This window comes from Convolutriloba macropyga, chromosome 15 (genome assembly GCF_964194025.1).
Source record: "Convolutriloba macropyga chromosome 15, txConMacr16.3, whole genome shotgun sequence".
NCBI lineage: Eukaryota > Metazoa > Xenacoelomorpha > Acoela > Convolutidae > Convolutriloba > Convolutriloba macropyga.
Window position 1 is genome coordinate 9,094,274 of NC_134482.1, and position 15,655 is coordinate 9,109,928.

The following is a 15,655-nucleotide window of genomic DNA, read 5'->3' on the forward strand; positions in this document are numbered from 1 at the left end:
AACGGCTGTTGATTTTCCTAAGGCTCAGAAATTGCGGAGAAAGAGAAAGAACAAAAATTTAAACATATTTGGGTATAATAAAAATTAGTTTTCTGGCAATTGCCAAAAGGATGTTGAAAAAAAAAACATATAAATTGTTTTCAAAGGTTAACTTTTTTTCCATAATTAATTTCTTTTTTTTTCGCTGGCTGTTTAAAATAATTAGGCATTGCATATATATCATAATCTGTGCCTAAAAAACAAGGCATTAGTTTTCCTAATAATTCAAATTCATTTAAATGTTTAACCCAAAGTAGGGCGTTCATGTGATTAACTGATGAAAACGAAATATTCAATTCACGGTAAATTTACCTGGTCAATTTTTTCCACAATTTTTAGTGGCCAATGACTTTAACAAAATAGGAAATTTGTTCTGTCATTTCTGATTTGTTTTCAGGCGTTACTTTTGAATCGACTACTTGGCAGTTATATTATGCTTTGTCCGTTTTCCTTGATAACATTTACAAGCAAACAAAGCGTGTGAACAATTTTCCTCGTTTAATTTGTCCCTTTGCAGATATTGCATTTGAATAATTACCGCCACTTCACTGCCGTTTTAAAACAGAATTACTTCAGTTACTTGTGATGAAAAAAAGTGGCAATGGTTGTGAAATAATGTTTGTTCACATTTACGGAAGAGAGTGAAAAAGCGGACCTCCCATTTGAATTGATTGACTTTTGCAGCATGTGGTAAGTAAATCCATTCGGTTATTTGCTAATTTTATAATTTATCTGGTTTTTATCGGTCAAGCTATCTTCTATTTTAACAGAATCATCTAAATGGCTTTTAAATGGATTCACTGTTTCCGAAACAATTTTTTGTTAATGAGCTCAATTTTTGAAATAATTTTTCCGAGTCCAAAATGGGAAAAGATCTACATTTATTGACAAAATTAAACGCTCAAATTGCAATTTTACAAGGTAATCTGTCTGTTTTTGATGAGCAACCGTTCTTCATACCACTACGACTACCGTTTGAAATGAATTTTTAATGAATTGACTGTAAATAGACGGACCCTTAGCTCGTCATGATTGTAGAAAGAAACCGAGAGTACTTACGGAGAAAATCAAGATGGAAGGTTGCCAAATTCAGTCTAAAAGCACTTAGTTCAGGCACTTAGGAAACCTAATCAACTTGGTCACAAAGCTCTGGAAATGCTATAGGTGCTTCAAATGATTCAGGCATGATCAAGCTCTACAGATTTTGCGTGTATCTGAATTTACTGGTTCTTGATTTTCATCGCAAGTTATTTAATCCTTCTAAATTAAAAAACAGTTAAATTTTTATCCGTAATTCTTAACAAAGTTTCAAAACAACCAGAAATTCGCTAGAGTTGGCACTGAAAATGATTCTCGAAAAGATGGTGATACCAATGCAAAAGTGTTATTTGAGAGCTTGTTTTTGTAAATGAGGTGCCATTTCTTTCTGTCAACTATTGTTGAAATAGAACAATTCATAGAGAATTTTGTAAATGGCCGTTGGAATCACTATAAAACCAATTGTGTGGATGCAGAGAACAGTTTTTGAAAATGTTTTGAATTTTTGCTATTTTAAGCAGTAATTTGATGTAAAAGTTTGTGAAAACAGAGCGTTTTTTACTTTATTTTAGTTTGCATTTACTTTTTTTTTTACTAAAGTAAACTTTTTTTCAATTTTCTGTTAAAATATGCGATCACTACTTTGTGCTATTGATCTTTTGTGTTTAATGACGTGTTGATATAATGATGAACACAAATCTTTGTGTCCAAAATTTTACAAAAGTTTGTTGCCAATCTTCTATCAATAAGTTACTAAACACAAAAATCAATAAAAATAACTTAATGATCTCTTGTTTTAACATAAATATTCGGGAATTTGTAGAGCTACCTAAAATTTTTCATTGTAAATCGGCTTAGAATATGATGTGCTCATTTCGGTGGAACAGAGCTCTTTTCGGAAGAACGCTTTGCCAATTTACACTCCCCAAGTTTCGTAGAAAACAAACAAGGCAAATACCTCCAATTTTATGCAAGCTTTTCTATTAGAATCAGCTTGAATTAATTTAAGTTTAAATTTCTGTTTTCGTACAATGAAAAAAAAGATTTAGGCATGATCAAGCTCTACAGATTTTGCGTGTATCTGAATTTACTGGATCTTGATTTTTATCGCAAGTTATTTAATCCTTCTAAATTAAAAAATAGTTAAATTTTTATCCGTAATTCTTAACAAAGTTTCAAAACAACCAGAAATTCGCTAGAGTTGGCACTGAAAATGATTCTCGAAAAGATGGTGATACCAATGCAAAAGTGTTATTTGAGAGCTTGTTTTTGTAAATGAGGTGCCATTTCTTTCTGTCAACTATTGTTGAAATAGAACAATTCATAGAGAATTTTGTAAATGGCCGTTGGAATCACTATAAAACCAATTGTGTGGATGCAGAGAACAGTTTTTGAAAATGTTTTGAATTTTTGCTATTTTAAGCAGTAATTTGATGTAAAAGTTTGTGAAAACAGAGCGTTTTTTACTTTATTTTAGTTTGCATTTACTTTTTTTTTTACTAAAGTAAACTTTTTTTCAATTTTCTGTTAAAATATGCGATCACTACTTTGTGCTATTGATCTTTTGTGTTTAATGACGTGTTGATATAATGATGAACACAAATCTTTGTGTCCAAAATTTTACAAAAGTTTGTTGCCAATCTTCTATCAATAAGTTACTAAACACAAAAATCAATAAAAATAACTTAATGATCTCTTGTTTTAACATAAATATTCGGGAATTTGTAGAGCTACCTAAAATTTTTCATTGTAAATCGGCTTAGAATATGATGTGCTCATTTCGGTGGAACAGAGCTCTTTTCGGAAGAACGCTTTGCTAATTTTCACTCCCCAAGTTTCGTAGAAAACAAACAAGGCAAATACCTCCAATTTTATGGAAGCTTTTCTATTAGAATCAGCTTGAATTAATTTAAATTTAATTTTCTGTTTTTGTACAATGAAAAAATTCCAAAGTATTAACTTTTCACGTTTAATTTGCTTTTTAACCGGATATTTTACTGTTAAGGGTCTATTTTGATCTATTTTGATCTATTGTGATCTCCCCCAGACGTAATGGTTTTTGTACAAATTTCCAATAACCTTAAACAAATAAGATTTATAAGATCTAACAGCAACAGTGTAGGTTTTTTCACGTTGAAAATCAATCTCTCAAAAGTTTTAAGTAATTATTCAGATTGATAATTGCACATTATGTTTCTTTCTCTATACAAGAGCTGCCACAAAATTGCCCTCGTTTCAAAAGAATATCTGTAAATTGAATTTTCATATTAATAAGTTCTTTTTAACATAAATTTTCGAGAACTAGTAGAGCTACATAAAATTTTTCATTGTAAATTGTTTCAGAATATAGTGTGCTCGTTTCTGTTGAGTTCTTTTCGGAAGAACGCTTCGCTAATTTACACTCCCCATGTTTCACAGGAAATAAACAAGCCAAATACCTCCAAATTTTTCAGGCTTTTCTACTAGAGTCAGCTTGAATTATATTAAAATTAAATGTCTGTTTTTGTACAAAGCAAAAATTCCAAAATATTAACTTTTCACCTTTAATTTACTTTTTTGCCGGATAATTTTTTTACTAACGGTCTATTTTGATCAATTATGATCTATTGTGATCTCGCCCAGACGTAATGATTTGTGTACAAGTTTGCACAACTTTAAACAAATAAGATTGATAAGATATAACAGCAACAGTGTAGGTTTTTTCACGTTGAAGATCAATCTCCCAAAAGTTTTAAATAATAATTCCGATTGATAATAGCACGTTATGTTTCATTCTCTATACAAGAGCTGCCACAAAATTGTCCTCGTTTGAAGAGAACATCTGTAAATTGAAATTTTAGTTTAAAATTTTCTTATAGTTTGTTGTTTTCAATTAGTACAATTTTCTGATTTATTAAAATTGACAAGAAGTGTTTTGCGGTAGCGCCATTAATTTTTCTGGACCAATTTATTTTAATTTTTATCTGCTGTTTTTTTCTTTATCGAAAACTTTTTTTGCTGTTTAATTTACTTTTTTTACCTGCTTGTTGGTTTTGCCATGCAGGTTCACATTGGAAAATTGAATTGGATGTATTTTTAATACTTATAAATTTTGCGGCTTCTGAAATTTTAATGATTGTAGCCGATTTATCACAAAGCCTTGCCATAATTTTGTCTGGTCAATTAGTTTACAAGTTTTTCAGGTAAGATATAATCTTGCAAGATCTGGAAAAATTAATTGCTGTCATGCAATATCTTGTAAATTTTTGGAAAACGTAGTTTTTGTCAAATTTCATAGAGTTGACAAAGAATGGCACGATATGAAACGTTACTGCAATTTCAATAGCAGATAATTGGGTACATCAACATTGGAACTTCCGTTCATGAAAACCGAACTTTTTCGGATCTATTCTGTTTCCCCCCCCCCAGTATTTTTATGACCCACAGTAAAAAATTATATGTTGTTATATAGCATGTTACTAATGTAAGAAAACAACACGTGCGCCTTGGGGTCATAAAAGATTTAAGCTCACTAAGCTGGCTGGGGGGGGGGGGGGCAAAACAGAATAGTTTTTTCTTATGCACAATTATTCTTTTTTACGCGTAATATATGCGGAGGGTACAATTACGTCAGCAAACGGAATTGATCTCTGGAGTTTTTCATCGATGATCTGAAGTGAAAAAGATGACTTTGAAGATTTTGTCAAATTGAGAGATCATAACAAGCGAACGTTCCCGGGTCAATGATCATACAACTTTCTTTGCTTTCGTACTAGGTCATATATGTTTCTTAGTAACCATACTAAGTCATATATGATTTGTATGAATTCTTGGTAGTCATACAAGGACTATATATGATTTCCTAGAAATCATACAGGGATCATACAAAAAAATTCAAAGACTAAAAACTGTATAATTTTGATTTTCCATTGAAGTTGAAAAAATTTCTTGGATATCATACAAGGTCATATATGACACATAATACATTGACTGGTGCCACAAATTCCCGTATAATGTAGTCAGAGGACTTATTAAATTATTATATCGCATTTGGAGTCCATATTTGATTCTTTGTGTGCGTTAAAAGAATAACTTTAAGGCTTAAACGTATTCAGAAAACGAATTTGACGTGATATGGAATTTTTTTCTTGATTAATTTTTTTTATAAATGAGCATTTATATGTATAAACTAGCTTCAGACTTTGTCAAAAGTTTTGTTATCTGTTTGGACTTACTCTTTTATTTTGGGCCCAACTAGCAATTGATATTGTACGTTAGGGTCTTTTGGCGGATCACAATGTGATGCAGGGGTATCATATTGGTGATGCCCTACCGATTAAAAAGAAAAAACAAATGGCTAAAGATTTTCAAAAAATAGATGTATGATTCTTGATATTCGTACTAGGATCATATATGATTTCTTGGTAATCATACAAGGATCATATATGATTTCTTTGGTTTCATACAAAGATCGTACTAAGAAATCAAGTATGGACAGTATGAAATCATATATGATCCTTGTATGAAATCAAAAAAACTTCAACCCGGGTTGTAGTGATTTCGTCAGCATTTTGACCTCGTGGCTTTCTTGTTTTTGTCTTCAATATCATTTGAAAGTGCGGCATTGCTTTCAAAAAAACTATTGTGGCTCAATGTACTCAAAGATGATCACATACTCATATTTGATGTTTTAGATTTTAATTGTTGTTATTCGACTGCATCGATCTAGAAAAAGACAAAAGAGCTTTAACTCGATAAGCGTAATTGATAATCTTCAATTTTTATTGTCTGTGTTAAAGTGATTCTATTGTTTATCAACGTTTGATGCGCACAACTTTAACAGTATTAAATATGTGATAATAAGATAAAAATCTCAACTATCAGTTTTTGGATAATTTTATTTTACGTGGTAAACTCGTTGATTTTGTAATGGGTGGGGCGTTATTGGTTACAATTACAAAAACGATAGCGTTTATTTGAATAATTACAACAGATTATTGATAATAATAAAATTTTGAACGCTCAGTTATTAGATGGTGCGTTTTTTCAGTTCAAGAATACAAATTGCGAGTCAACTATCCCGCTAAGGTAATGTTCAGTTTGAATTTTAAATCAATTTTAAAATAAGAGCATCGAAAGTTTTCAGTTTAAGTAATGATTTTGTTGATTATCTCGATCATTTATTTAAAAAATAAGATAAAACATGTGTTGTTTTATTAATTGAGGCCAACCAATTTTAAGATCACGTTATCTTAAATTGTGTGCTTTTCCATTGAAATTGCGAACCATTGATACTCTCATCACTCTATCACTTTAGCAAATTTTTGATAATTTTTTTTTTCAAATTCTTGGGAAATTTAGTATATTGCAAGTCTGTGGATCCTTATGAGTCAGTGAAACTATTTAAGGTTTGAAATAGGGTACTGGATAGTCTCTTGAGACAAAGAAATGGTTTTAAAGTTAGTAAAATTTTGAATTTTAGCAAGATTTTGTTAAAGTTTGCAATTGTTTTCAAAATTTTCGAACAATTTTATCCTTTTATGAGTTTAACGATCAGTACTGGCCAACAAAGTTTTTTACGTCTAGCAGATGGGTTACAAGAGACGAAAATGTTTGTTGAACATTATTTTCAATGCAAAATCTTTTTTTAAATTTTGCACTTAATATTTTTTCTATTTGATTAATAGCCGCCCTCATCTTCTCAGCCGGCTATTATTGCGCTCGTATTTTTTTTTTACTTCGTCAAACTTTTTTTCGCTTTACCATTTTGCCGCTTTTTCGACATTTTGCGTGAAATATTTTTGACTTCTTTAGGCTAGTTTCTCTCTTCTCTCAATCTGCTAAAAGTGATTTTGAACATCAGTTGCTCAGCAAAGCAATTCAAAATGAACAGAGTTAGTACAAAAATGGATGTCAGAAATAGAAATGGGATAAACCTATAAAACCCTATTTTAGATGCCCGCTATTTGAACGTCGCTCCTATAAGTCTTATTTACCATCTCTAATGCTTATTGTTATTGATAGTAGCCCTAGTAGCCTCTCTCTAAGAAACAGAAGTATGTTCAACTACGAACTGCCATCAAAATAAATCGGACTTAAAAAATGTTTTTGTACAAAAATCTTTTTTGCTCAATATCTTCTGTTATTTCAATCCAATCATGCTTATTGGAATCAACGGCGGCTATATTCCGGCAATCTGCCGGGTATGTTTTAATTACTAACAAGGCTAGAAAACTAAAAGTTGCAATCCCCTTATGGAAAATATTTCTAAATCTCTTTTTTTTCTGTCGGATGGGTTTCTTTCTTTCTCTTTCTTGTTCACGTTTTAGCAATCACACTCTATCTCTCTCTCTTTTTTTCCTTAACTCTTTGTGTCGATGCCGCACTTCAGCTGCTGTTATGTGGCTTGATTTCATCTTCTATCATCCTCATTAACGCTGAATTACAGTAAAAATATTTTATTATATACGACTTAACTAGCACTTCTTTAAGGAAGTCATTGTTAGTTACTCTCGAATGCAGTTTGTAGCAAAAATATTAATCCTGTTTTTCTTTTTTATGCAATTTTTGGCTTCACCGATTTTTTGTCTGACCCAACTGACCTTACGTCCTCAAAAACAGGTTAGAGAGGCAGTGCCTAGTGGGCATTAAGTTCTCGTAGAGCCTTACAGCTCAAAAGTCTCCAAGTGTTTGATTCTCAGACACTGTTTTGGACACATATGGTTATGATGTGAAGGGCAGTTCTTAGTAATTTATCCCACAGCTCCACCCACCACCCTACATCATTCGCCCATTCCACTGTTGCAACCCCCCCCCGGAGGTGCACCCTCCAATGCGCTCACCTCACGCCCCTTCAATTAAGCTAAAGCTAGCCTCACCAAACCGTGGCTATCTAATGACGAAGTCAATCGCTCGCCGTCATTGGACGAAGCCAATTCTCCCAACGTTAGTCGGTTATGTTCATAATTGGCTACTCTATATACACCTCAAAGGTTAAAAGTTTTCAATATCAGACTCATGTTTTGATCGAATAATTGTTCCTGCACAATAATTTGATTCTTCCGAAAAAGAAGTTGCGAGATAACTTATTCTTCGCTGTCATCAAATGCTTCAAAATTAATTGAATTTTAATTAGTAGACGAAAGAGAACTAGTTGAATTTAAATCCTTGTTAAAAATTGGCGTACACTGGGGACAATTAAGCCTTCAAGTGACTGAGCCTCTTTTTTCGTTTCGTCTTTTGTAAACGCTATTTTGTGTAAGCATCTGTTTTGTCATTAAATTTGCCGTAGGCTTACAATATGAAAAAAGATCATATCCTTTATATATTTCAGTACGTTTTGCCATAAAAATGTGCTCAATTTTTTTAAACATTTTAGGAGAATGTTTAAAGTATAGATTTTTAGTTACATAGCGGTTATTGTGAAAAAAGTGAGAAAAAGGCCCATTCTTTTTCTAATGAAATTCAGAGAACATGTCTTTGATTGTTTTTGATTGCTTTCAGTCGCAAAACTGGATCCTCAAGTAAAGCCTCTTTTTTTTGCATTATGAAAATATGGTTGCCGTTTGGTTCTCCCATTTCCGAAAGTATAAGCAATTATAAACAAAGTATAAGCAATATACTCACTTTAAATGCTGATAAAACAGCGATTTTATTATTTTGCAAATCATACTATTTCGGATCCAGAGTTTTCTTTTAAAATCAAAGTTATCAAACCAGCGCATGCTTGTCGTTATCTGGGAGTACAAATTGATTCAAACCTAACCTTTGAAAATCACCTGAACTCAGTTTTAATCATGATGGCTAATGCAATTCGTTCTTCGTGTCTTGTAAGAAAACAAATTCCTTTGAAAGTAAAAATTGATGTTTTCAAGACAGTTGTACTCTCTCATCTTTCTTTCAGTGGAGTGTTCCTTCAAACTCTTACAGCATAAAAATAAACCGCATAAACCGGCAAATTAATTGGGGAATAAAATTTTGTTATTTTCGACAAAAATTTGACAACTCCATTGATTTTCTCATTAAGGATCGTATCTTGCCAGCCAAATTGTTATCTGAAAAGTTAGCATAATAAAGATACAAACAGATATAAGACACTGGGAAACATCGGAAAATGTTTACTAGTCGCCATAACGTTCGACATAACAAGAGAACAAATCAAATAAAATAAAAAAGAAAACGAAAATGAAGTGGAATAACAATATTTTTGTCTTAAAAAATGTTCAAAAATGGAACAAATTGCCCTCCTCAATAAGAACTTTTAATAATAAAACTTGCTTTAAAAATGTTTTAACCGAGTTTTTGCTCAATCAACACAAGAAAGTACCCGTTATTAGACAAATAGGAGCCTCCAAATCCTATTTTTACCTATGAGAACGAACAGCAACAATTTGAAGATTATTGTGATCATAACAACTCTGATTAATTTAATTAACAATTTAAAGCATGTAGATATCTAACCTTAGGGTTATATACTGAGTAATTTACATGCTTCAAAATTATACAGCAGTCACGTTTCTCTGAAATCAAATAAAAGACGTTTTTCTCAGTAGTTTCAGAGAAAGAAACAATAACTTTTATCCACTACATTTCAACTACAGTTGTCTGCTTAGGTATTGTGTGTCTTTGCACGAATGTATGGTTGTTCACAGCACTCTTGTTTATCTTATTATCTTTTATAGTTCTCTAACATATCTTATCCTGTATATAGATATATATATATATATATATATATATATATATATATATATATACCCAGGTTGAGGTGCCATCCATAATTTGACCTCTGATCAATCCGTGCCAGACGAATGTAACCTCTGATCAGACGATCACAAGCCAAGGTGTTCACAAATTAGACCGAAGTAGGCTCGGAGTGCGCTCGAAAATGCCTCTGATTAGACCCTGCCAGACGGAAATGACCTCTGATCAGACCGAAATTAGACCATTGTCCCAACTAATGTGGGACCATGGCCATGATCAGACCCAGACCATTTGTCCAGACAAATTTGCGCTCGAAATTACTTCTGATAAGACCATTTTGCGCTCAGAAGCAACTCTTGATCAGACTATTGTGCGCTCAAAACGACCTATGATCAGACTCAATTGCGCTCAAAACATTCTGAGCAGTGAACATTTTTCATTAGAATCAATCTCATTAGTCTTGTTATAATTAATTCATTTCAGAAAAATTGATGTTTGGAGTATTAAACTTACCTGAAGAAGAGCCAATTCTAAACTTTTTGCAAATGGAAGAAAAACAAACTGTTGAGAAAAACGAAGTTAATTGCTTGCTGTCAAAAGACGAAGACAATTCTCCCAACGTTAGTCGGTTATGTTCATAATTTGCTACTCTATAAACTCCTCAAACGTTAAAAGTTTTCAATAAGAGACTCATGTTGTGATCAAACAATTTTTTCAATAATTTGATTAATCCGAAAAAAAGTTGCGAGATAACATATTCTTCACTGTCATCACATGTTTCAAAATTTATTGAAATTCTATTAGTAGACGAAAGAGAACTAGTTGAATTTAGATCCTTGTTAAATATTGGCGTACAATGGGGACAATTAAGCCTTCAAGTGACTGAGCCTCTTTCTTCCCTTCGACTTTTGTAAACGCTATTTTGTCTAGGCATCTATTTTGTCAATAAATTTGCCGTAGAATCACAATATGAAAAACGATTATATGCTTCATAATCTTCAGTGCGTTTTCCCATAAATTTGCTCAATTTTTTTAATTATCCTCAAAGAAAATTTGAAGAATAGATTATTAGTTACGTAGCGGTTATTGTGGAAAAATTGAGAGAAATGCCATTTTTTTTCTAATGAAATTCAGAGAACATGTCTTTGATTGTTTTTGATTGCTTTCAGTCGCAAGATGTTATTCTTTACAAGTCATACTAATTCGGATCCAGAGTTTTCCTCTAATGGCGAAGTTATCAAACCAGCTCATGCTTGTCGTTATCTGGGAGTACACATGGAATCAAACCTAACCTTTGAAAATCACCTGAACTCAGTTTTAATCATGATGGCTAATGCAATTCGTTCTTCGTGTCTTGTAAGAAAACAAATTCCTTTGAAAGTAAAAATTGATGTTTTCAAGACAGTTGTACTCTCTCATCTTTCTTTCAGTGGAGTGTTCCTTCAAACTCTTACAGCATAAATATAAACCGCATAAACCGGCAAATTAATTGGGGAATAAAAGTTTGTTATTTTCGACAAAAATTTGACCACTCCATTGATGTTCTCATTAAGGATCATATCTTGCCAGCCAAATTGTTTATCTCAAAAGTTAGCATAATAAAGATACAAACGGATTTAAGACACTGGGAAACATCGGAAAATTTTAAAATGTTTACTAGTCGCCATAACGTTAGACAGAACAAGAGAACAAATCAAATTTTTAAACATTTTCAGAGAAAATTTAAAGTATAGATTTTTAGTTACATAGCGCTTATTGTGAAAAAAGTGAGAAAAAGGCCCATTCTTTTTTTTCTAAAGAAATTCAGAGAACATATCTTTGATTGTTTTTGATTGCTTTCAGTCGCACAACTGGATCCTCGAGTAAATCTGTTTTTTTTTTAGAGTGGACCCTTTATTGTTATTTAAATATGATTGCTCCTCTTATTTACTTTATGAAGTTATGGTTGCCGTTTGGTTCTCCCATTTCTGAAAGTATGAGCAATTATAAAGCAGTGACGTTTTTCTAAAATCAAACAAGAGACATTTTTCTCAGTAGTTTCCGAGAAAGACACAGAAACTTTTATCCACTACATGTCAACTACAGTTCTCTGCTTAAGTATTGTGTGTCTTTGCACGACGGTTTGATAGGGTTTCTGGGCGGTTGTCCGATATTGCAATTGTTCCCAGGGCTCTAGTTCATCTTTTATAATTCTTTAATATATCTTATCCTGTATATATATTTATATATTTATATATATATATATATATATATATATATATGAAATATATATATATATATATATATATATATATATATATATATCCAGGTTGAGGTGCCATTCGGAAACTGACCTCTGATCAATCCGTGCCAGACGAAAGTAACCTCTGTTCAGACCATCTCAAACCAAAGTGTCCACAAATCAGACCAAAGTGCGCTCGAAGTTGCCTCTGATCAGACCCTGTCAGACGGAAATGACGTCTGATCAGTCCAAACCTAGACCATTTTCCCAACCATTGTGGCACCATGGCCCTGAACAAACCCAGATCATTCGTCCAGACGAATGTGCGCTGGGCGCTGGAAATTACTTCTGATCAGACTATTGTGCGCTCAAAAGTCACTCTTAATCAGGCTATTGTGCGCTCAAAACCGCCTATGATCAGATTCAATTGCGCTCGTAACAGTCTGATCAGTGAAAACTTTTCATTACAAACGAATCTCTTTAGTTTTGCTATAATATATTTGTTTCAGAAAAATTGATGTTTGTTGTATTAAACTTACCTGAAGTTAGCCAATTCTAAACGTATTGCTTATGGAAAAAACAAACTGTTGAGAAAAATTTAGCAGAACATTAGTGCACGTTTTTGACTCAATTGATGAAATTATAAAGCTTTCCATAAGAAACGTACTGGTCTTCAGTTAATCGAAATTAACCTCTAAGGGGACTGAAATTGGTTATCAGCTGGACCCTTTTTGTTCTGATCAGCGGTAGTAGACTCTAGATGTGTCACTGATCAGAACGCTGCTTTTTGTTGACTCTTGACAGAGCCAACATCTCTTTTTTAAAATATACAAAATAAACGAAACAAAAAAATGCGCTCCAATGATCAGACCTAATTGTGCTTAAAATGTTCTCTGATCAGACCAACTCAGATAGAAATGACCTCTGATCAGACCACTACCAGCTGGAAGTGACTCTGATCAGACTATCCGCAGACCAAAGTGACCTCTGGTCATAATTAGGAGCGCTCGAACAAAATCCCAGGCCCTTTAATTTTGGTGTGGAAACTCAACGCAGGCGTTGGACTTGGGTATGATCAGATGTCACTTCCGTCTGGCACCTCAACTTGGGTAACTTGTTTAGAGCGCAGATAGAAATTGCACTTAGAGTTATTAGAATATGGACTAAACGTCAAGGCATAATCGGTCAATTGGCATGTCTTCGGCAAGTTCCGTGTCACGGCTTTTATCATGTCACTTGGAATTCTCCGGTCTTATCAAGTTTTGAGTTTTGAGTCCCTTCGTGACCCGGACTTGACATTTTTTTGGAAAATGTCAAAAAAATCAGGAAAAATTTAAGATACGAAAATTAAATAGGAGCAATTTTCTAAACTCAGATTTCTCAAAGTTGATCAAATTGCGAGAGAGTTTCACGATTGTTTGCTATTTGCATCACATGAGCCAATAAACTTCATTTTGATTAAAGTTTTGAAACAAAAACTGACCCTCTTTTGCATCGTATTTTCATTTTAATATTTAATTCTAATCTTTTAATAAATTTCGGCCAACTTGAGCAGTTTTTGTCAAAATATATCTCTTTATTAAGTACTCAATCTGTGTTCTATTTTTGTTTAAAGTCTTATGTTTGAGGAGTCGGTGTGTACAGAATTTACGCTCATACAGATATCCATATTTATAATTAGCGAAATTATGATCAGCTGTTTTGAAATCTTTAGTTTAATTAGTGGTGCTTGCAATTGACATTTCTGCTTTCGCAGACATAATCAATTTTGGATAAAAATCACGTCTGCTTCCCCCCCCCCCCCCAGGAAAAAGGTCCAGGAAAAATTTATCATGCTTTCCGGACAGATTTCGCGCAAATTATGATACATTGCTTGCGGATTTTACAAATGATCATTAACATTATCTAGACATTCATATTTATATATCAACAAGAATTAATTAACCATCGTAATTTGATAGAATTTGAGTATAAAATACTTTATGACCTTCCTCTCCGTGTGTGTGTTTATATATATATATATATATATATATATATATATATATATATGTGTGTGTGTGTGTGTGTGTGTGTGTGTGTGTGTGTGTGTGTGTGTGTGTGTGTGTGTGTGTGTGTGTGTGTGTGTGTGTGTGTGTGTGTGTGTGTGTGTGTGTGTGTGTGTGTGTGTGTGTGTGTGTGTGTGTGTGTGTGTGTGTGTGTGTGTGTGTGTGTGTGTGTGTGTGTGTGTGTGTGTGTGTGTGTGTGTGTGTGTGTGTGTGTGTGTGTGTGTGTGTGTGTGTGTGTGTGTGTGTGTGTGTGTGTGTGTGTGTGTGTGTGTGTGTGTGTGTGTGTGTGTGTGTGTGTGTGTGTGTGTGTGTGTGTGTGTGTGTGTGTGTGTGTGTGTGTGTGTGCGTGTGTGTGTGTGTGTGTGTGTGTGTGTGTGTGTGTGTGTGTGTGTGTGTGTGTGTGTGTGTGTGTGTGTGTGTGGTGTGTGTGTGTGTGTGTGTGTGTGCGTGTGTGTGTGTGTGTGTGTGTGTGTGTGTGTGTGTGTGTGTGTGTGTGTGTGTGTGTGTGTGTGTGTGTGTGTGTGTGTGTGTGTGTGTGTGTGGTGTGTGTGTGTGTGTGTGTGTTGTGTGTGTGTGTGTGTGTGTGTGTGTGTGTGTGTGTGTGTGTGTGTGTGTGTGCGTGGTGTGTGTGTGTGTGTGTGTGTGTGTGTGTGTGTGTGTGTGTGTGTGTGTGTGTGTGCGTGTGTGTGTGTGTGTGTGTGTGTGTGTGTGTGTGTGTGTGTGTGTGTGTGTGTGTGTGTGTGTGTGTGTGCGTGTGTGTGTGTGTGTGTGTGTGTGTGTGTGTGTGTGTGTGTGTGTGTGTGTGTGTGTGTGTGTGTGTGTGTGTGTGTGTGTGTGTGTGTGTGTGTGTGTGTGTGTGTGTGTGTGTGTGTGTGTGTGTGTGTGTGTGTGTGTGTGTGTGTGTGTGTGTGTGTGTGTGTGTGTGTGTGTGTGTGTGTGTGTGTGTGTGTGTGTGTGTGTGTGTGTGTGTGTGTGTGTGTGTGTGTGTGTGTGTGTGTGTGTGTGTGTGTGTGTGTGTGTGTGTGTGTGTGTGTGTGTGTGTGTGTGTGTGTGTGTGTGTGTGTGTGTGTGTGTGTGTGTGTGTGTGTGTGTGTGTGTGTGTGTGGTGTGTGTGTGTGTGTGTGTGTGTGTGTGTGTGTGGTGTGTGTGTGTGTGTGTGTGTGTGTGTGTGTGTGTGTGTGTGTGTGGGGGTGTGTGTGTGTGCCTTTCTGTGCTATAGAGGATGTTGTTGGGGGCAGACAAATGTAATACTGAACATCGATGAAGCTACTAGGTTTTTTTAAAGTGGTTTTTCAGTGATTTTTCTGCCAGAACCAATCTGTTCTTTGTCTGTTTCGATTCTTCCTTCCTGAGTAAATACCTATTCTTATCCCATTAATAAGGTATGGTCTAACATCATGTGCCAAACTCAGGCTCCTCTAAGCTTTCTCGCTTCATAAAAACAATGATTATTTAAGATTATTTATTCAAAACATATCCAAACGCATTTCCAGTCTCGTTGTTGTGGCGTCAAGTATTTATTTGCTTCTCAAATTTTTCAAAATTGATTTGATTGTTTTTGGTTTGGCCCCGAATTTTTTCGTTTGACGTTAGAATTGTTAGCTTATGCATCAATTTTTCCGAACTTTTCAAG

The 15,655-nt window shown here is 34.0% G+C and overlaps 1 protein-coding gene across 3 annotated transcripts in view; it reads left to right on the forward strand.

The window, feature by feature from the left end:
* The window catches only part of LOC142354642 (neuropeptides capa receptor-like), a 171,330-nt gene that overhangs the window by 8,466 nt on the left and 147,209 nt on the right, over positions 1 to 15,655 (forward strand). The window contains exon 2 of one of the 3 annotated variants that reach the window (XM_075406981.1): positions 437 to 729. The exons of 1 other annotated variant lie outside the window; for it this stretch is intronic. The gene's annotated coding sequence lies outside the window, so the exon portion shown is untranslated. Of the gene's footprint in view, positions 1 to 436; positions 730 to 6,066; positions 6,145 to 15,655 lie in introns of those variants that run through there. One more of the 3 variants, XM_075406983.1, reaches the window with a different exon arrangement.